The 22,125-nt window shown below is 46.5% G+C and overlaps 1 protein-coding gene across 3 annotated transcripts in view; it reads left to right on the top strand.

Annotated features, from left to right (window-relative positions):
* The window catches only part of LOC110301208 (aromatase), a 103,738-nt gene that overhangs the window by 52,246 nt on the left and 29,367 nt on the right, over positions 1-22,125 (top strand). The window contains exon 1 of one of the 3 annotated variants that reach the window (XM_021171542.1): positions 14,356-14,593. The exons of the other annotated variants lie outside the window; for them this stretch is intronic. The gene's annotated coding sequence lies outside the window, so the exon portion shown is untranslated. Of the gene's footprint in view, positions 1-14,355; positions 14,594-22,125 lie in introns of those variants that run through there. 3 annotated transcript variants of the gene reach the window in all.

Here is a 22,125-nt window from a genome sequence, read left to right as displayed (position 1 = left end):
GAAGCACCTCCGATGCTGATGCCGCCTTTGAGTCCTTTCAGAATCACAAATACCAGAGTGAGGCGCAGTAGGGAGGCAGTAGAGTCAAAGGGCAGGGAAAGGAGCGGGTGGACCAGTGAATGGCAGATCAAGGGAGATGAACAGGTAGGCAGCTGACTATCTGTATTGGCTGCATCAATCCCTCTGGGGAACCTGCCTAAGCGGAAGACCCTGGGATAGTAAGACATTCTCTGTCAACCTCTTGTCCTACCTAGGGGCTGGTCAGATGAGATGGGATTGGAGCCATGGCCATTGCTATAGCACATGTGGTTAAGCTATAGAACATCTTTAAGGCGATCTAGTGAGGGAGTTGTACACTTTCCCTTCAGGCGGGCTTGTGTGTCTCAGGGCTGACTTTTGTGATTCTGATTTCAGTACACTCATGAGGTCCTATGGCCCCATGTTATTTTTTTGATAAATTTATAGGATGGCACCCTTGCTACTCTTAGGAGAATTAGGTAGCAGTCTGTGTCATGTGGGTGGTGCTGGAAGAATGGATGGATGGATGGATGGATGGTATTTTATGTGCCCAACAAGGTTCACAGTCACCCTGCATCTCTTCAAGATGGAGTCCAAATCTGTCTATAAGATGGAGTCTATTAGGCAGAACACAGTGTGGAAAGGCAGTAAGTACTCTTTATCCATTACAAAGTAGCCTAGGCCAGGGCACAGGCTGATCTCAACACTGCCGAGGTCAGTGGAAAGGTCCTGGGTGGTCCTGCTCTGCTCCTTCCTTTGATCAGAATAGACTCCCCAACTCCAGACTAGCCCAAGATACTACCCTTCAGCTTTTAAATAGCTGTACATCTTACTACAGATCAGCTGCTTCCAATTTACCTCTTCCCAGGCTGGCTGTGTATTCATGCTGTGTCAATCTGTGTAGTCTTTTAAATGGGACGAGGCACTTAGTCACACCAGATGTATACTGTAGCAGATTGAATTCAAATATGCTCTGGGTTGACCTAAGCAGATTCCACCCCCATCCCCTGCCCCCCCCACACACACACCCTCTCCCCCAACTAAAAAGCACAGGTTTAGTTCTTTCTCTGACACTTCTTTAGTGTAATCACTGGCTAAGGCTTCAGCGACCCTTTAGGACCAGTGTTCTGCACCGTTAGCATCTATATTGAGATTTCTAGTTCTCGTACACCTGGCAGAAAGTTGTTCAGGAGAAGGACTCTAATTCCTTTTGCCCTCCTCTGAGCAGGGCTGATCTCTCCGCTGCAGTCGCTTCCTTTCTTGGAGGTGTGGCGCCACATAACCCTGGCTGTCCATATTTGTTTTCCTGTATTTCCCCTGGGCCTTATTGTTTCTGAGCCTTAAGGCAGAAATAAGGTTGTCTTTGTGTTCCACTGTCCATCCTCTTCTCTCAGTGCTGGAGACTTGACACGGTACCACCTTGAGTTTAGTTGGAGTCTGGAGTTCACGAAGAACAAGTGAGTCAGTAAACCAAAAACACGGTATTCCAGCTATTTTTTCCCCCCTAACAAACTGCATCGCTTGCCTTTGCCCACATAGAAAGTCCTCTTCTTTTCTCTGCCCACACACCCTGGCTTCCCGTGGATTCTCCCCATCTGCCTGGCATTTTCTTCCTACCTCTAAAGAGCTTTCTGGGCTCCTGTGGCCCTGGCACCTGCACCATCGATTCTTGCTCTGGTCCATTTTAAAGCTGGCTAGCTGCAGGGTTGAGCACTTCGGTTTTACAGGATTGTCCTATGGCAGCTTTGGCGGTCTCTTGGTCTGCGATGGTCCCCCTCTCCTCTCTCGGCCCACTGCAGCTCTTAGAGGAGCCCTTATAAGAGCCGCTTCCCCAACAAAGGAGCTGTTTGTCTTGGAACGACGACCAAGCTATGTGTAATGTCCAGTTTGTCCCTCCCGAACCCACCCGTGAAGTGGGAATGGAGCGCAAGACATCTCCCAAGGTCTTTGATTACATCATGTTTCCTTGCACTTAGCCAGAAGGAATTACCGGTCTTCAAGTGTTTTCTAAACATAATGTACTCTGAGGAGCAACACTTGTGTAACAAGCACACCAATTTCTTTTTTTTTTTAAAGCAAGAAGGGAAATTTGGGGGCTCTGGTGATATTAATTTTCTTTTGCTGTGATAAAATATCATAACCAGAAGCTACTTAAGGAAGTTGCTTGGGATTCCAGAAGGTTAGAGTACGTGATACTAGGTGTGGCATGGCAGCAGGAGCAGGAAGCCAGCTGGCATGTCGCAAGCTCACACAGGTGACATACTTCTTTTTGCAAGGCTGCACCAAACTAATGGTTCTAGAGCCTCCACATGGCATGAGCACCACGTGCAAACCAGGTACAGTAAATGTAGCAGCCATCGGCCGTGGATAACCAGGTCACCTGGAAGAAAAGCTGGGGATGGATGGGAAGGATGGGCGAGAGAAATAATGAACCAAGACAAAGTTCTCTGATCAATGTTTAATTCTTATGTCTGAAATATAAAGGGGGGGAACCCATCCCCCACTTTGCCAGGATCTTGTCGGGAAGACAAGCTCAGCTGCTCAGCAGGTAGTGGCTTCTTGCAGGCAGCTGCAGATGTGGCAGGACAATAGACTTCACCTAGGGCGGAAGACTCCACCCTAGGTTGAGCGTCAGCCAGAGTCATTAATGGCTCCAGGATCATGGAAGACAATTCCATGATTCACTGCTAATCACTGCCGTACCATAGAATAAACCTTACCTCTGGAGTAGACTATGTGTCAAAACAAGGTCTGATTTAGCCCACTCAGGGCTAGGGGAAGGGCACAAGTAAACACCTGGACTGCGCAGGAGCAGTTAGTGACCTGTTAGACGTGTCACTAAGGGTGTATACATACACCAAGCCCTGAGCTGACCTGTGAACATACTGTGTAAGCAACGTGGTCTGGGAGAAGCTGGTGAAAAGCTGAGAGAGAAAGCCAAGCTTTTTGGAGAGGAGACTGTGACTTAGAAAGTGGGCAGCCTTCACTGAAGGGAAGCAGGGTCCCTAGAGTGGTAGCCAAGGCCTGTCTGAGGAGCACCCCCACCCCACCCCACCCCACCCCACCCCCAGTAGGAAGGATGCAAATATCTGTCAGCAGCAGTGCATAAAGAGCGGGAAGAACTGGCTGGAAGCATTGAAGTAGATGAAACCATGGTGCCAAGGCGGGTACTCTGGGTCAGTCTTGCTCTGCCACAAACATCACTGGCTTACTTTGGACAAGCTGACCTGAAATCATACTTCCCCCCACCCACCCACCCACCCACCCCACCTCCCAACAGCCAGTGTGAGGGTGAACTGAGAACACTGCTTAGAACTGTGGCACAGAAGTGCTCAAATAAGCAGATGCATGGAAGTACAGGGCTGTGAGTATGGTTGCCGCTGTGTGTGTACACGCACGAAAGCATTTTGCGATTCCCCAAGAGAAGCATAAAATTGAAGCGGTGCTTCTGTTGATTCCCGAGCCAAGAGCTCCAAAGGCTATGAACCTCAACCAGAACCATTAATGGCTCCGGGATCACGGAAGACAATTTCATGATTCACTGCTAATCGTCGCCATACCATAGAATAAACCTTACCTCTGGGGTAGACTATGAGGTATAGCTGTAACTCACCGGACGGCAGCCATTGTCCCCACCACCCATGGTAGTAACTGCCTCAGCCAGTAGAGAGCCGGGACTGACTGCCATGGGATCAACACAGTGACAAATTGTCTGTACTGGGACATGGGATCTAAGGGGGGAAGTGTTTACAGCAAGGACACATTTTCCCTTGGGCAGATCACCCATGCTTGTCTATTCAATGCTCTCACCTCATTTGACATCCCCCCCCAAAAAGAAAAACTCAGCCCTTTCTGACATTTGTTCCCCATCTCAATATCTTTATCTTTTGAAGGGACTGTTGTCAGCCACCCCTTCCTAAGGAACACATCTTCTAATGGCTGTGCTTGTCATGCCATAAGATTGCATGTCAAAATCCTCATGTGTTGAGAGAGGCAGGTGGTGCTCCTCCATTACAGGACAATGGGATCAAGAGGCTTGGTAATTTGCCCAACAAGAGTTACAGCTCTGTTAAGTTACCACTTGAATTATGTGTTTATTTCAGACATCAAGTTCTTTATAGATCTGAATTGGATTGGGGCGTCTAGAGACGGCGAGCCAGGAATGTATTGGATTAGGCACTCACCCTGGCCCTCCCATTGGTGTACTCCTGGGGCTGGTTCCAGGATTATCCCTCTTCCACGTGGATACCAAGTCTCAAACCCTCAGGTTAGAGGAGGAGGCGATGAATGCCCTTTAGATGCCCTGTAACATCAACAGAGATAACAGCCTCACAAATGCATGTTAAAGCTTGAGTGTGTTCACCCACTCCTGTACTCCTGGGTGGGGTGGGTGGGGAAGACAGGGGGGCTAGGAACTCAAGGTCACCCTCAGCTACATAGCAAACTTGGGACAATCCCAAGGTATATAAGACCCTGTCTAAAAATAAATAAAGGTTATTAAAGTACCCTGCTTCTTGTTTCTTTGAAAATAGAATCTTAAGCCAGTTGCTGATTTTATTAATCTTTGCCCACGGCAGAGGATAGATGGAGAACAGGTGTTCAAAGAGCCAGGGATTGATTAGTTACTGATGAACTGTTCAGAAACGCCTCTTCCGGCAACACCCACTTTGACTCTGACATGGTGTTTGCTGATGGGCTAACCCTTTTCGGGCTCTGTGTGAACAAAACCAGGGCTCTCGTTGAGCTGGATGGTGGTACTGCGAAATGTCTGGGCACCTTTGTGGGAGCCATCAATTTCAGCATGGTAGTTTCCACAGTGCTAGGTACAGCTACATCCTGTGGCACTGGAGCAAGTGAGAAAGAGAGCTGTGTGACAAGTACATTCATTACTCATCCAACTCCTTATCCATCCTTAAAGAGCCCGTCACACCCTAGTACCTACATGGAAGTGGCCCCTATTCCTTAAATCTTGTCCTGCCTACCAGCTGGCAGACTTGTATCACCAACAGATTCTTTTTTTTTTTTTCTCATAATGATTTTTTAAAAGGTGTATGTGCCTGGTGCCCTTGGAGGCCAGAGGAGTGTATTGGGTCCCCTGGAACTGAAGTTACAGATGGTTGTGACATGTCATGTGAATGCTGGGTCCTCTGCAAGAGCAGTCAGTGTTCCTAAGTACCCCACACCCCAAGCTCTCACACAGTGGTGGTTTTTTTTTGTTGTTGTTGTTTATTTAATGTATGTGTGCTCTGCTGCATATACAACTGCCTGCCTGGAGAGGGCATTGGTTTCCCAGTATAAATGGTTGTGAGCCACCATGTGGTTGCTGGGAATTGAACTCAGGACCTCTGGAAGAGCAGCCAGTGCTCTTAACCACGGAGCCATCTTTCCAGTCCTTTCACACAGATTTTTAAGACCACTGATAATACCTTCCCTGTAGAACTTGGGATCAATAGCCAGCAAGTCACGACTTTGGTCTGAAGTAGGTTCGGGTTAGATGTTGGAGATCGTTTCCATTCTAGCGTATGGATGACCTAACTTGAGCCCAGTTCTGTGCAGTAGAGAGGTTGAAAGCCTCTCCTTCCTACTCATCCATATACATATCAAACTGTCTCTTGAGTAGCAATTCTGTCAAGTTACCTTCTCTGTGGTTTTTATGATCCCTCTTCATTTCCCATATAACAGGGAAGGAAGTTTGATGTTACCAATTCAGGCAAGCATCTCCACACAGGAGGCTACCCTCTCTCCACCTTCAAAGGCTACTGAATCCCATGGGAATTTACTGCCCAGCTAACAGAGGGACACTTGGGAATGAATGGAATGTGCACTGATGGCAGTATAATTTTGAAATGGGGCATGCCTCTTGCAGGGGATTGCAGGGGGTTGCCTCCCCCACCAAGAGGCCCTTCTTACACCTTGTTCTCTCTCCTTGGTTTAAGCTACCTGTTTGCCGTTCCCTCTGGCACATACTCATCTCTAAGGCTCTACTTAAGGCATGCAGGCTCTGTGAGCTGCTTTCTGTCAGTCACCGAGTATGGCACCCTACTCAGAAGGCTTTCAGTGAATGATGGCCTGTTTGGAGGACTATACCCTTAGTACTGTCTGTGACAGGCAGGACCTATCAGGACTCTGTGGGCTGCTTGCCTGTGTCTATGAATGGTTGTCCTCCAGGGCACACTGCATGGTGAACTTTTCCTCCTAAACTCCGGAAGAGTGAGTCCTAGGCTAAATTTTGCCACTTTGTTTTCGTCTGTGGCTATTTCAATTAGATTATCTCAAGGCAAAGAAACTTTTCCTGCAGAGAAGCTGGGTAGAGTATTAAAGTCACACAAGGAGTAACTTGGGAATTACTCTCCACTCTGCTATCTATGATCTAATGTCTCCAACCCAGGACAGTACTGGTTATGTCTTGGTTCTGAATTCTAGCTTCTAGACCGTTCAGAGCTTTCTCGAACCCATCCATACCATAAGGGTATGCCCTTAGAGTCTTTGCATGTTCAGCCTGTGTCCTAGCCGGGTTTCTCTGCTGCTGTGATAAAACGCAGACCCAGAGCGCCTTGGTTTATTTGACTTATACTTTCACTTCACAGTCCATCTCATCAGGGGAAGTTAGGACAAGAACTGAAGTAGGACCAGAGGCAGAAGCAGTTGAAGAAAGCTGGTTACCTATTTACTGGCTTGGTTTTCATGGCTTGCTCAGCTGCCTTTTTTTTTTTTTTTTTTGTATTATTATTTTTAAACAAACCAGGGCTGCTCGAAGTAGGCTGGGCCCTCCCACATTAATCAAGAAAATGTCCCATAGATATGGCCACAGGCCAATCAGATGCAGGGAACTATTCCTCAGTTGAGATTCCATATTCCCGAGTGACTCTAGTTGGTGTTAATGTTCAAAAATTAACCAGCATACCCTGCTTTGTAGAACTTTTGCTGCTTTTATTGAACTTCTCACATCAGTCCAGAATCTACCAAATCTAGTGTCAGGAAAAGTATGTGTTTGCAGGTCTGCTCTTGTCTTGTTTTCCCTCGTGGTTCACGGACCTCCCTGGATGGTCATGCTTGCTTGTTTGGGCCAATAACTGTGTTATCTCTTCAACGTTGATCTGAACACCACCTATCTTTTCTGCCTCTAACAGAAAACCCCCGCTTGGGAGAGGATAAGAGCACCTAAGCATTTCTACCATATCCCCAAAGCCACGCTGAAAATGCCACTTGAATCTGTGGCACTGAAAACTTTATATCCCTAGGGAATGTTTGCGCCATTATGGTGAACTAAGATGTGCCAGGCTTTCTTCTCACTCCAAATCTCTGGAATTGTTAAATTGACATGTGTGTGTATGCATGTATGCATGCATGTGTGTATGTGTGTATATGTGTGTTTGTGCATGAACATGTGTATGTGTGCAGGCATGTGTACATGAATGTGTGTGTGTGTGTGTGTATAACACACAAGTGACTTATAAAAGAAGATCAGTCCCTGAGGCATACATTCTGGAAGCATAAACATGGAATAAATCTGGTGGATTAAATAGATCAACACATGATGCAGGGGTGAATATCAGATACCTAAAAGGGTGGGACAGAAATCAAACAGGACAGAGTGGCTTATAAGGGTAGCAGGAAACCTGTGATAACTTCCAGGCTAGAGACCTGACTCAGGGAAACTACGGGTATGGGAGGGTAGAGCCGAACACAAGAGTACACCCAAGCCCCAAGGTTCAACTGGTATACAGTGATGAGTGGTGTCTGCCACCCCTTCCATAGTCTTTCAGAAGAGCCTGGAATACCTGCTGAAGATCATCTGTCTTCTCTCCCTTCCCTACAAAGTGGGCAAGTAGAAGCAGCCCATGGGAATCTCTGGCACAATTTAATCATAGAACTAGGAATCCCCATACATTTGATTAAAGCCAAGAGAAAGCCATGAGGTGAGGACACAGATTTACTGATCCATCAGCTTAAGAGCATAGAACTCAATGGTTCAGCATCAGAAACACCACAACAGGTACTGCATCCATAAGATTGTAGCAGTGGGCATTGCTAAAATCTTTGAAGTAAAATGTCTGAACTGATAGACTGAAAATCCCAATAAATAACAACTGACAAGACAGGAAATCAAAAATATAGTACAAAGAGAGAATGTAGAATGCAAGTGAGAAATAGGAATAGGAGCCGAAGACCCAATATTTGGTGAGTTTTCCAGAAAGAAAAACAAGCAGAGCAGAGAAGGTGGCAACATTTGAAGAAATAGTCACCAAACATCTCCCAGAATTGAAAGGGACCATAATTCTTTACTGGGATCCTGGTAGGCCCATTCTTGACTTGCTGACAGGAGAGTTGATTTAGGCAGGGGTAAGTGGTCCTTTGAAGCCAGAAGGGAGGGCGGAGGAGCCAACTCAGGCTTTACTGACAAGGTATAAGCTAAATTATGCAGAAATTGAAAAGCAAATTTTGTATGGCTAGCATAGAGTTCTGGGAATGAGCGTGTGTGTGTATATATGTGTGTGTGTGTGTATATATATATATATATAATAAAAACAATAAATATATATATAAATAAAAAATATATAATAAAAATATATTTTTTATTTATATATATAAATAAATAAAAAAACAATATATATATTGTTTTTTGTTTTGCAAGACAGGGTTTCTCTGAATAGTCCTGGATGTCCTTGAACTCACTCTGTAGACCAGACTGGCCTTGAACTCAGAAATCTGCCCGCCTCTGCCTCCCAAGTGTTGGGATTAAAGGCATGCGCCACCAAGCCTGACTGAGAGAGAGAGAGATTACTTAGCATGTCTGAAGCTTCATGTTTGATCCCTGGCATCATTACAAAGTGATGTTAAAACCATCACCATGACCCAGAAAAATGAAGTGCAGGTAAGCCTAGGTGGAGGCATGCACTGTGGGCGGATGTCTCTGATTCCACATTGTGTTCAGGTCACTCTGGTACTTCCTGGTTATCCTCATATCACCGGCAAGAGGCTCAAGGAATCAGAGTAGGCAACTTGACCAAACTCAGACACTATTGCATATGCCAGCAAGTTTTTGATGAAGGGACCCTGGTATTGCTGTCTCGTATGAGGCTATGCCAGTGCCTGGAAAATACAGAAGTGGATGCTTACAGTCATCTATAAGACAGAACACTGGTCCCTCAATGGAGAAGTTAGAGAAAGCACCCAAGGAGCTGAAGGGATCTGCAACCCTATAGGTGGAACAACAATATGTACTAACCATTACCCTCAGAGCTCGTGTCTCTAGCTGCATATGTAGCAGAAGATGGCCTAGTTGGCCATCACTGGAAAGAGAGGCCCCTTGGTATTGCAAACTTTATATGCCCCAGTACAGGGGAACAGCAGGGCCAAGAAGTGGGAGTGGGTGGGTAGGGGAGCAGGGCGAGGGGGGGTGGAGGGTATAGGGAACTTTCGGGATAGCATTTGAAATTTGAAATGTATATAAAGCAAATAGCTAATTTAAAAAGTGGTAAAAAAAAATTGAAAAGTGAAATAAGTTAAAAAAAAAAAAGTAGGCTACTTGGAGACTGCCATATTCTGCAGGTCCTTGTGGGTTCCCAAATGAGGCATGGTGACCTATCCCAAAGCCACCATCTCTATAGTGGTCGCTAAGGACACAACTCCAGTCTGGAGATTGTTTCTTCTGGCCGTTCCCAGATCAGTCCTTTGTCTCCTATGCTCTCCTTGAAGACTGAGAGCCAATATTATTCTTAGAGGGTTTTGTTTTGTTTTATTTTAGATTTGTATGCATGGATATTTTGCCTGCCTGAATATCTGTGCACTGTGTGTGTGTGTGCGCGCCCAAGGAACTCAGAAAAGGGCTTCAGATCCCTGGAGCTGAAGTCAGAGCTGATAGTGAGCCACCATGTGGGTGCTGGGAACTGAACCCCAATCCTCTGCAAGAGAAACATGCTTTTAACCCCTGAGAGCCCCTAATATCAGCCGTTATGGGCCCATATACCAGGCACTCGGTCAAGGCTTTATCTAATTTCCTCCTTGAGGTAACCATACCAGGAGACACCACTCCCCACCACCACCGGTTTTCTTTTCTTTTTTTTTTTTTTAAATGGCATTTTGCTTTCTTTTTCTTTTTTCTTTTTTCTTTTTAGATTTATTTATTTATTATATGTAAGTACACTGTAGCTGTCTTCAGACACTCCAGAAGAGGGCGCCAGATCTTGTTGCGGATGGTTGTGAGCCACCATGTGGTTGCTGGAATTTGAACTCTGGACCTTCGGAAGAGCAGTCGGGTGCTCTTACCCACTGAGCCATCTCACCAGCCCCCGGTTTTCTTTTCTAATGGAGAAACTGAGGCAAAGCACGAGACGGAGGACATACTTGAACATACTATGAAGGGGAATGAGAGCGGCTGTGGGCTCTCATTTCTTTTTCCATTTCCTCAGCTGTGTGTGCCTTTACCCCAATTTGGTAACCTCAAAAATAATGCCATTGTGGCTGGAGGGGAGGCTCAGAGGTTAAAAGCACTGGCTGCTTTTCCAGAGGTCCTGAGTTCAATTCCCAGCAACCACATGGTGGCTCATAACCATCTATAGTGAGATATGGTGACCTCTTCCGGCCTGTAGGCATACATGCAGGCAGAACACTGTATACATAACGAATAAATAAGTCTTAAAACAAACAAGCAAAATAATAACAACAACAAAAAGCCACCACTGGTATCTGCTCACAGGGCTGCACCCCAGCTTTACAGGAGTTTGACTTTCTGCTGTCTACACTTACACACCCTCTACAAATACAGTAGTACATAACCTCTATACAATTGTAGAAGTGATATTATCTTGACTAAATTCATTAAGAGTGCAATTTTTCTGTATGCTTGGAGTCCAGAATAATGGCTAGGATGTAATGGCTAGTTATTCTTCGAGTGAAGACAATAGTCTGAGCAAACACCAGCATTCCATGAGCTGGGCTCTTCTGTGGAAGAATAAAATTGAGAAGGACCCTGATGTTTGTTATCCTCAGGGATAGGTATAGCCCCGAGGCAGTATTGTGATGGATCACAGGGTCACAGGTGGGGTCTGGAGGTTTCAGACATGCCCTCTATCCTAGCCTTAAGTCATTTTACTGCCCCATGGGCCAAATAATCTGGAACCTTATCATCAAACCTTCACCTGCAGACTTGGGATCCAGTTAAAATGGGCAATCTCCAAGGAAATTTCACTTATGTACAAACGGAAGCGATACTCCGTCAGTGGAGGTGGTTTGGATCTGCAAAGAGCCTCTCAGACATTGGACATTTGAGGCTGAAAGGAAACAAAACAACACAAAAACACACCTGTGCTGAGTTGTTCATTGGAGGTCAGCTGAGAGGCCTCAGGGAGTTCAGAAATTTAGCCCTGGGTTTGAACATGGCCTGTTGATTCCTGTGTTCCTTCAGAAAGCCTTCATTACAGCATCAGAATGGGCCCAGGTCTTGAATGAGAATGGGAAGAATTAGAGATGGCAGCCAAGGCTTTGCCACCCCAGCCGTCCCCACCTCCAACTTTAGATAACCTAGGCCCTCAGGCACCACTGTCCGCTTTACAGCAGAAGGAAAGGAGGAGCCAAGATGGATGGAGCCAAGGCACCTAGAGGGGACTGTAAAAGCTAGAGAATTAAGACAAGTTTAGGAACGCTGGGCTTCTGAGGCCATGTGGAGTCGTCAAATGGTCCAACCTCCACTGTTAATAGATAAGGAAACGGAGTTCCCGGAGGCTAAATAACCCCAGCACTTTGGGGTCATTCAGTAGTTTCCGTGCCAGAGAGTGGCCCTGCTCCAGTACATCTCTGTGGCCTCACAGTTTGTTCATTAAACAACAGATAAGCTCACAAGGAAAGCATTGCCTATAATGCTGCTGCTATCTGGCTGTTTGGGTGGTAGCTATAGGCCACAGTGCTGTTGGAGCTTGGCATTTGTAATCACAGATAGGACAAGGAAAACATTCTTCTGGGGACATGTGAATGTATTAGAGGATTTTTGTTTTGTTTTGCTTTTTTTCTTCTTTTTTTACACCCGACCTAAAAAGCTTAGGATGTTAACCGCTTATTCATCCACGTCACGAACACTTACTTACTGAGCATTCCCAGCCCGTGGCAGCCTCCGCAGAGGTTAAGGACAGAAGAGTGCGATCTCACCAGGGAAGGGGGCGGGAAGTTGTGATGGTGATGCCCAGCACCACTGCAGAGGGCACTGGCTGTTTGCGTGGGGGTGGGGTGCATTAAAAATGCCTACCATACTCGGGCCAAAGAGTAACAGCGAGGCCATCTGCATTTCAGGGTGACAAGTCTTGGATACCGAGACTCAGGCGTGGGTATGGATCTTGCCATACAAACAGTATCTGGACCACCCCAAGAACTACATATTCTTTGGGGGGGACCCTCTACTGTTGCTGCCCAAGTCATGAGCTCACACAGCTTTACTTGTGGTGGAGAATTTAAAGACCAAGGAATGACAACCATCGATGCAGGTGTGTGGCTTGCAAGGTTCTTTACCTAAGACGTCTTACCTAGCCGGAGATTAAGCCACTTGGGAAGTGAGTTGGCTCTTGGGGCTGGTTAATCACAGAGTTGAACTCAGGTCTTCTGGCCCCAACCAAATCCTCATAGTTTGATCCTGTCATGATTGCCCTCCCTTCTTTCAGATTAAAACCCAAAAGTTGACTGAAAAATTCTGATGAGGCAGGCAATATAAGAAAAAAATAAATGGAGAGGAAATAACCGAGATTTTTTTGTTTGTTTTGTTTTGTTTTGTTTTTTTTAACTCTTCTTCCTTCCCCGGAGACAGGGTCAGTAAGGGGAAACAGATAGATAGATAGATAGATAGATAGATAGATAGATAGATAGATAGATAGTTTCAGTGTCAGTGGACCCCAACTGGATCCTAGGGCCCTTGTTAAGACTCTGATTCCCAAGTAATTACCAGCTTTGTTACGCATTTGAAATGCCTTTAACTGTCAAGGCCTAAAATGCTTGCAGGCCACTCACTGCTGGCTTCCATGGGAGAGAACATTAGATGTACCACCCTGGGAAGAAAATGGACCATATACAGAAAAACGAGGCACCGTTGGGCACAGATAAAGGTGCCGCAAAAAGATATCCCTGCCTTGGGCCTGCTGGAGCTGGACTGGTAAGTTGTCATGAAGGCAGGACTTCAGTAAACATCCAGATTTCCTGCTGGGTACTTCAAAGTTGAAGGAGGAAGGCACTGTGATGGGCACCGTGAGCTCACTAAAATGTGGCACGGGCAGCAGCATGTGCCTCTCATGTACTGTCAGGTCTTCCTGTGTGAGGAACCCACTGGGTGAGGTTTCCCAGTGTCCCCTCCCCGACCTGCCCTCCAATGACCAGAAATACTGGGTGGGTGAGACAGTTGCCCTAAAATTGACTCAGGACAACATATCGATCTGAATATCCCTTGTGGGTTTTTATTTTCTCTCTCCTGTTAGAAAACAAGTAGCTTCCTTTTTGAAATTTGCTGAGAAGGATGGCCAGGACCCCATGTCAGGTGACAGAAAGCAAGTGGCAGGAGTGACCATGGATATACCAGCTCCATTTTTAAATGACCCTGAACTTTTAAATGATCATACTTTGCTGAGTCTCATGTCCAGGATTCATTTCTAAAGGGAAAGGTTACTATACGTCAGGATTTTTCCATCTCTAGTAACCCAACGATTCCTCATTGTAGATCTTGGGTAGCTGTCTGTGACTATGGCTACATGGCCACGGCTCTGCCAAAGACCAGGCCGGAAACTTTTGGTTTGTTTGTCTTACCAACTTTATCTCTAGAAACAGAACTAGATGTAGCATCTTGCTCCTTTTCTTTTAAAATATTTTCATATATAAATGAAAATATATATAATGAATATTTAATGATACACCTTGGCCACTTCTCTTTGTTCTCATTTCTCTCTCTCTCTCTCTCTCTCTCTCTCTCTCTCTCTCTCTCTCTCTCTCCAGGCAAGCCTCTTCATAAGTCTTGTGTGTGTGCATGTATATGTGTGTGTGCTTATTTGATTAGGGTTGCTATTTGGGCAAGGGTCACTCAACAATGGCCACATCACTGAGGGACATGAGACCTCCTCCCCAGCAACCATTCACTACCTTGCCCCTTAATGTTTCATTTTGTTTTATGAAAACCTCTGAGGCTTTTTCTATGGTACCCTCCCAGTCAAAAGCAAGAGTGCCCCGGGACCCATTTCAGAGAGATTTATAGCAGGTAGGAGATAGTTTTGGGAAAGAAGGAAGCCGACTCTCTCAGGAGGAGGGGATGACCTGAAAGAGCCGGGAGATAGAACAGTGGAAGGGGGAGGAAAAGAGAAGGCCAAGGCAGAGGAGGAGGAAAAAGGAACTCTTGCAGGTAGAGTGTTTATAGGCCAGTGAGGAACTGACTGTGAGTGGAGGTCACTGATGAGACCAGCGAGGATGTGTCTGAAACCCTTACAGGCAAGTAGAAGCAAGAAACGGGTATAAGTAAAACGGAACCAGAAACCATCAGCCTTAAGTGTGCCGGACAAGGCGATGGGGAAAGCCGGAGAGGCATGCCCGCGGGTTACCATGGGGAACGAAGGTATGGACAGTGCAATGAAATACAATGCGGCGCGAGGCTACCTTTCACGGGCCCATGCCTAGGTGTGCCCCTGAGTAGTTACACCAAGCAAACAGACCTGGTGTGAAAGGTTTATTGGGGGTAAAGGAGAGGAGTGAGGACCTGGGGAAGAGGATAAAGGTAGGTGAGAACAGAGCCATGAGGGTAGAGAAGAGGGGGAAAGGGAGAGGGAAGGAGGGAGGGAGGGACAGAGGGAGAGGGGGGAGGGGAGAGGGGATAGGGGAGAGGGGAAGAGGGAAGAGGGGGAAGAGGGGGAGAGGGAAGGAGGGAGGGAGGGAACGGAGGGAGAGGGGAGAGGGAGAGAGGGTGAGAGGGAGAGACGGGGAGAGAGAGGGAGAGAGGGAAAGAGATGGGGGTGGTGGTGTCCTGGAGTGTCCTGGAGTGGCTGGCGGTTCCTTCCATCCTGATGCAAGCACCTGTCCCATCTGGTAGCAGGTGATGACGTAAGCAACTGCTAGGTCCCCGGGGGCAGACAGCGAAATTGCCTGCTCCCTAATATGCAGTGTAGACTCCCGGGCACAGGTTTGCAGCAAGCACATCTGAAGGCCTGGGTATGGATCAGGAAGTGGAATCTAACTGCGAAGGAGAGAGGCACACATTCCTGTCTTTGAAGGAGCTCACATGAGGCAGAAGAGGAAACTGAGAGCTCACATGAGGCAGAAGAGGAAACTGAAGGAAAGCTACAAATTTTAATCAGTTAATACTCCATTTGACTTTAAAGAGATTTGAGCAGTTTTTTAGTAAAACAACTAAAACTGAAGGCTAAATAGAAATAAATGATTTCTATTATTCTCAACATCTTCTCTACAGATAGAGTTTCACAGAGCTGATCTTAGGAGGGTCAGCTGACCTTCTGGCCGCCAGGCATGACTGAACAAATTTCAGAAAAGACACCAACGGTTAGACCCCACGATGTGGTTCTTTGAAAGCTATGGCATTTGACTCAGCTGCTGAGCCTGAGAGGAGGCTGTAAATAGACCGGAATGGGTGCTGGATTCATTTGGCGTTGTACCTGGTAGTTTTAGAGGAAGGTGGCGCTACTCCATGCTGTGTGGCTACCAGTATATCTCCCTCAACACGCATGTCACCTGCTCAGCCTCTGAAGGCTCTGAAACTTGTAGCCACCCAGAGAGGATTGACTGTCCTCCCAGGGATCCTCAAGATTTTTCATAGGATCTTTTAAAAACGAATCGAGCAGCCTGACGTGGTGGCGCACGCCTTTGATCCCAGCACTGGGGAGGCAGAGGCAGGCAGATTTCTGAGTTCGAGGCCAGCCTGGTCTACAGAGTGAGTTCAAGGACAGCCAGGGCTATAGAGAGAAACTCTGTCTCGAAAAACCAAAAAACCAACAAAACCAACCAAACAAACAAACCCCCAACCCCCCCCAAAAAAAAACCCCCAAAACCAAAACAACGAATCGAATACTAGAGAATCTAGAAGATATGAATTACATTCAGCTGACTGCTGTGAGTACCTTGTCATCAAGAATTGAGCAGAAGGTACTGTGAGCGGCTATTTAAGTTAAATCTGGGCTAGCCCACTGTAGTCTCTCGCAGAAGAATCTTTGATCCTCTGGCCTTGGGTCTGGACTTGAGTACCAGAAAATGGGCAACCAGAAAATTGGCAAGTATAAGAATAGGAAAGCAAGCCGGGCGTGGTGGCGCACGCCTTTAATCCCAGCACTTGGGAGGCAGAGGCAGGCGGATTTCTGAGTTCGAGGCCAGCCTGGTCTACAAAGTGAGTTCCAGGACAGCCAGGGCTACACAGAGAAACCCTGTCTCGAAAAATCAAAAAAAAAAAAAAAAAAAAAAAAAAAAGAATAGGAAAGCAAACTACCCCCTCTTTCCCTTGAGCAGGCATGGCTGGGTCCCATCAACCTCTGGTGCATTGCTAGGTCCCACCAACCCCTGGGACATGGCTGGGTTCCAGCAACCACCGGGGCACTAGAAGTTCAATCTCTCCCAGCCAGAGCAGGTAGAGGTTGAAGTGCTAGGAACAACAAGGAGTACAGAAAGAAGCTGGATAGGCCAGGGTGGCTGCTGTACAAGTAGAAAAGGAAGGGCTTCAGGTCTTGCCCACTAAAGGAACCAGAAAAGGGGTGCTATATCCCCTTGGGTAGGGGGTCTGACCTCAAGGACACAGGCCCATGAGGGAAGCTATAGGGAGTGTCTGGTTCACGCTGAATTGGTGTCCTGCTCCCAGGTTGCTGGCAGTGATCCCAGCCAGACCCTCAGCCTTACAGAACCTTAAGAAGGGCAGCACTGCCAGCCCAAGGATACTCTGTGGATTGAGGGAGTTCTACAAATATTATCAACTTATGAATAAACAAGTCTAGCCAGATGGTGGTGGCAGTGCAAGCCTTTAATCCCAGCACTTGGGAAGCAGAGGCAGGCGGATTTCTGAGTTTGAGGCCAGCCTGGTCTACAGAGTGAGTTCCAGGAGAGCCAGGGCTACACAGAGAAACCTTGTCTCGAAAAAAACCCAAATAAATAAATAAACAATTAAATAAGTAAAAGTCTATCAAATCAGTTTTTGAAACATGAAAAATGGCTTTTCTGGAGACATAATTCTTCAACCATTAAACATTTCTATACTGATAACAAGTAAAACATGGACCAGAAGTCCAAGGAAATAAAGGAGAATACCTTTCTTTAGGTTCAGGACATTTTTTTTTGGGGGGGGGGATAACTTGCTGTGACTGGACATGGGGAGGCTATGACAGGAGGAGTAACCAGTTAAAAAGATAGGGGGAAGGAAGGCGCTAAGATTCTGAAGCCAATACAAGAAGGCTCTGGTCTGGAGGTCTGGAGAGGCTTGACAAGTTTGTATTCAAGGTGACCGTGGGGTCCCAGTGAGGGCATCTAAGTGGCTGTGTGTAGGCAGGGCAGCTGGGGCTTGAGAGGTGGATGGGGTGGGGCCAAGGAGAGACTGGAGGGAATTCCCACCAAGAGGTTAATGCACAGGCCAAAGCACAGACTTAAGGAGTGGGAGCCAAAGCAGGTCAGTGCAGGAGTGGAACAGGAAGGGAAGGCTTGTTGCAGGTCTTAGCACAGACGTAAAGAGGAGCAGCACCGAGTTCAGTGCCACACAGAGAGATCAAGAAGAGGCAGGGGCTTGGGGGGAAGACTAATACTGTTTTTCCAGAGGACCTAAGTTTGGATCCTAGCTCCCATGTTGAACAGAAGTGTCTGTGACTCCGGCTCCAGGGAGCTCTAATGCCCTCTCCTGGCCTCCAAGGATACCTGCACTCACATTATAGCCACATACACATAATTTAAAAAACAACTTTAAAAAAGAGAGAGAGAGAGGATGAAGGTGGGCATCAGTGATGTAGTGAAGTAGGGACTGGGAAACATGTCCAAAGAGAGGCAATGGGCACAAGTGATTTGTTGGAAAGCAAAAGAAGCTAGCGAGAAGAGAGAAGGGTTGGGGAGGGAAAAATAATAAAGGAGGAGGAGAAGCTGGCATTGTGGGGATCTTGAGAGTGAACCGCAGGAAGTAGAAAGGGTGGAAAGAGTAGTGGGGGCACAGAGGGAACTTCCAAGTCAGAAAGGTCGGTGTCCACGGCTCATTCTGACACAAGCTTCATTGTCCAGTCCGAAGTAAGAGGAGCCAGCACGGATCACACAGTGAAGCCTGGTCTCAACAAACAAACAAACAAACAAACAAACTAACTAAGAAAGATAGAGGTATAGCATTGAGTATATTCTATAAGCTTATTGTGACTATTGCACCATAGTGTTCATTCACCATTTGATGGGACATCCCAGAAGAGAGATTGGCCATTGCCTTAGCCATGAGGTCAGGTCAGGGACCAGTGACACTATCTCTACACTGTCTACTCTCTTTGTAAAACTGGGAGGAAAATATAGAATTAAAAAAAAAAAAGATTCCTTTTGACTCATGCTTCTTGGACACATACCAACTGCTGTGTATCAGTCGTATCTCCTTGTTCATCAAGGATGCTGTCTAAGTCTGCCTGCCTCCCCTGGTACCCAGCTTCTTGGACCCCGTCTGCCATGCATTTTCTGTTAACTCATTTTTCTCCTCATGTTCTCCTCTTTTTCTGTCATTAAATCTTGGTGTCCTTTGAGACCGTTCTCAGTCTGAACGGCTTCACTGAATGGTGCTTTCTGCAGCCCAGGGGTTAATGTCCACCTACACATTTTACTGCGGTCTTCTGCTCAGAGCTGCCTCTGAGCTCCCAGACATTAGCATCTGTGCACGTCTGAACAGTTCCTGGAACTCAAAGCGTTTCTGTCTCAAAGAATGGCACCACCATCCCTCAAAGTTGAAATTTCCAGTCTGGGAGCTTAGGGATGGTTCATAACACTCTTGTTGACCCTGATCCAGCAAATTTAAATCAAGACCACTTACATCACTTCAAATACCAAATGTCTCTTGACCCATCTGCCTCTTTGAGCCCACAGCTCTCTCTCACCCCCTCTTGTCTACAGAACTGTGGAAGATAACCAGTGTGTCTCCTTTCAACCTCAAAAGTTGTCAGTGTGTCTTACTACCTCTGTGATACTCTTTCTTCTGCCACCAGGGTGTTTGAAAATTTCTGAAGATGTGATCTTATTGACTTCTGCTATTGTCCTTTGATATACAGGACAAGTCCTTCAAGTCAAACTGCTGCCATCTTCATGAGTTGAGCTGTGCCCACTTGCAAAAGATCATCACAGCTGGGTCTGTTGATTGTTGACATTTTCTCATTCAAGGAGGGGTGGGAGGGTCATGGGATCTGCATGTTAATATCTAGCCACTCCTCCTACCCAGTTGTATGCAGTTCTGCCCTAATTGTACCTAGAGTTAGGGAGGGACTGGAGTATATAAAGTGGGAAGAACTAGGGCAGGGTTTCATTTATGTGTCAACAGCCATGGGTGGTGCAGACTGTCCTGTGTGGGGGCTTTAAGGCCACCTGTGCTCCGGCCTGTAACCTTTCACCCATATCTCTGTAAGTAAGCCCAATGGACTCATTGTCTCTTCAGAGTGAGCTGTGGTGGAATCATGCCTTCGATTGTCTTTAGGACCTCTGATGAGGGGATAGTTGTTTATATATTCTCCAAGGAAGGAATTTTGGTGACACCCTTCATTTCCTCTCATTTCACACTTAGTTAGCTTCTCATTTCTCTTAGGAAAAACTCCAGCATCTTTACCACAACCACAGTCTATATGAATGTGCCAGGCCCAGTGTGCTCCACATATCTCCCTCTTTCGGAGCTTTGGAACCTAGCTTACTTGCTGTCTCTCTGTCTCTGTCTCTGTCTCTGTCTCTGTCTCTGTCTCTGTCTCTGTCTCTCTCTCTCTCTCTCTCTCTCTCTGTGTCTCTGTCTCTCTGTGTGTGTCTTTGTCTCTCTGTGTGTGTCTGTCTGTGTTTCTTTCTTGCTTGCTAATGGCTCTTTTTTCTTAGCATCAAGCTTTCCCATCCACTTCTACCAAGCCTTCCATTCTACAGTCCCTTTCTTCTTAGAACAGAATGTTCTCCAGACAAAAGACTCTCTGCTCTCTCTAGAAGTTGTCACTCACTTGAAAAACCATCCCATAAATGTTTTTATGTTTTCAAGATCCTCAACCCCAGGGAGTCGAGGTTACAAGTGTCTTGCTTCTAGTGGCAACCTTAGGAGTCATTCCCCCGGGGGGAAAGCCCAACGAAAGGGGTGCACTGAGGGGGAGCCAACATGGCTAGGCTATGTTTTCAGTAATGAGGGACATAAAAGCGGGAGTCTGGGGATACTGGAGAGAATGAAAAAGAGGGAGACTTGTACTCATTCCTCAGACTCAGACTCACCAGCTAGTCTCCCTGGTGGACAGACAGAAAGTAGCAGTGGTATGATCTGATAACACCTACATCCATTCCTTGCAGAGGCTTTAACTAGGGTGTCTAGGAATCCCTTCTGGCAATATGGGGACTAGGGCTGTACCCTAACCCAAAGGTTGTCAGGACACCAAAGCCAGACTCTGTTCCTTCAGGTCTTGCCATGAATCAAGCTGGGGACTTTGCATAGAGACTTGGCATCTCATTAGCCTGAGGTTGACCAGGGCACTAAGTAAACGCATTAGACCTGAGACAATGACCTTTAGGGGGACAGTGAAGACTCTGATAGTTATATTGCTCTTGAAGGCACTGAGCACTTGAAAGTTGTGCACATGTATGTGTGCATGTGTGTGCGTCTGGGTGCATTGAATGTGTGTGTGTGTGCGCGTGCATGTTCGTGCATTTATGTGTGAGTATGTGTGTGTTTTTCATGATGTGAACAATCATGTATCACTCATGCTAGAGCACTGTCAACAGACTAAAGATGCAATTCTTCCCAAATCTAGCTCAGTGAGGCAATGAGTTTACTGGTGTCCCAGGAACACAGGTGACAAAAAGGCAGGTGCTTCACCGAAGGCCCACCCCAGCATGGGGGAAGACTCACAGCCGGGACACACCTCGAACCCTCTGATCCATTGGCAGGCATTTCCAGTGAAGAGAATTTCCTCACACTGACACTCATTTCTCAGGTCTACAATGCTGGAAATGGATCAGACACACCATGCGGCATTCTGAATATCCCGAATCTTGAGCTTCCTGTCTGCCTCCAGGAAGGAACATTTCCATTCATAGGAAATAGCTACATGTATGTGCTTGTTGTTGTTGTTGTTAATTGTGTGTGTTCAAATGCTTCAGTGCCATTGTGGAGGTCAGAGGACAGTGTAAGGGTTGGTTCTCTCCTTCTACCTTGTGGGTTCTGAGGCTCAAATACAGGCTGCAAGTGCCTTTACCCCCTAAGCTATCTCATTGGCCTGCTTCCTTTTACTACTGAGCATCCTATTCTCTGCAAGAGGAAAAAACCCCTCAACCTGTTCAAAGTAGCTACTCATTAACAAAGGGAGCAGCTACCAACAGCTGCTGACTCTTCACTTCCCACCGAGAGCAACTGGAAAACTGTAACAATTAGACTGCTCATCATATGCACAGACACTTTTCCAGTGTCTTGAACTTAATTATTATTGAAATGGTAGCGTGATATAATGAGTTAACAAATGAAGAACAAACTGAACGAATTCAATTGTGAAATTTCTGTGGTTGCTAGAAACCAAAGATTGCGTAGAGGTCAGGGGAGAAATGTTATTACATAGTGCCCTAGAGTCTGATGAAAGGTATGGCCTTTCTCCCCTCAAAAGTGCATGTGGGGGTTGGAGAGACCCTACTCCATGGCTAAGAGTGCTGGCTGCTCACAGAATGTGCACTTTCGGTTCCCAGCCCCCATGGCAGCCAACTCACACGTGCCTGTGACTCTAGCTCCCTCTTCTGGCCTCCTCAAGCACCTGCATAAATATGTGCATACACCCATGCAAACACACATAAAAAAATAAAATATTTTTTAAAAAAGTGTATGTGAGCCCATACAAAAATTTCTGCAGCACATCAGGGAATCCACAGAGCTCCTGATGTCCAATTTGAAATCACTTTTGTGGACATAGAGTTCCAGTGTGAGGTCAAACT

The sequence above is a fragment of the Mus caroli genome, chromosome 9 (assembly GCF_900094665.2).
Source record: "Mus caroli chromosome 9, CAROLI_EIJ_v1.1, whole genome shotgun sequence".
In the NCBI taxonomy this organism is placed as follows: domain Eukaryota; kingdom Metazoa; phylum Chordata; class Mammalia; order Rodentia; family Muridae; genus Mus; species Mus caroli.
The sequence above is the reverse complement of the archived record's forward strand: the minus strand, read 5'-3'. Positions and strand labels throughout refer to the sequence as shown.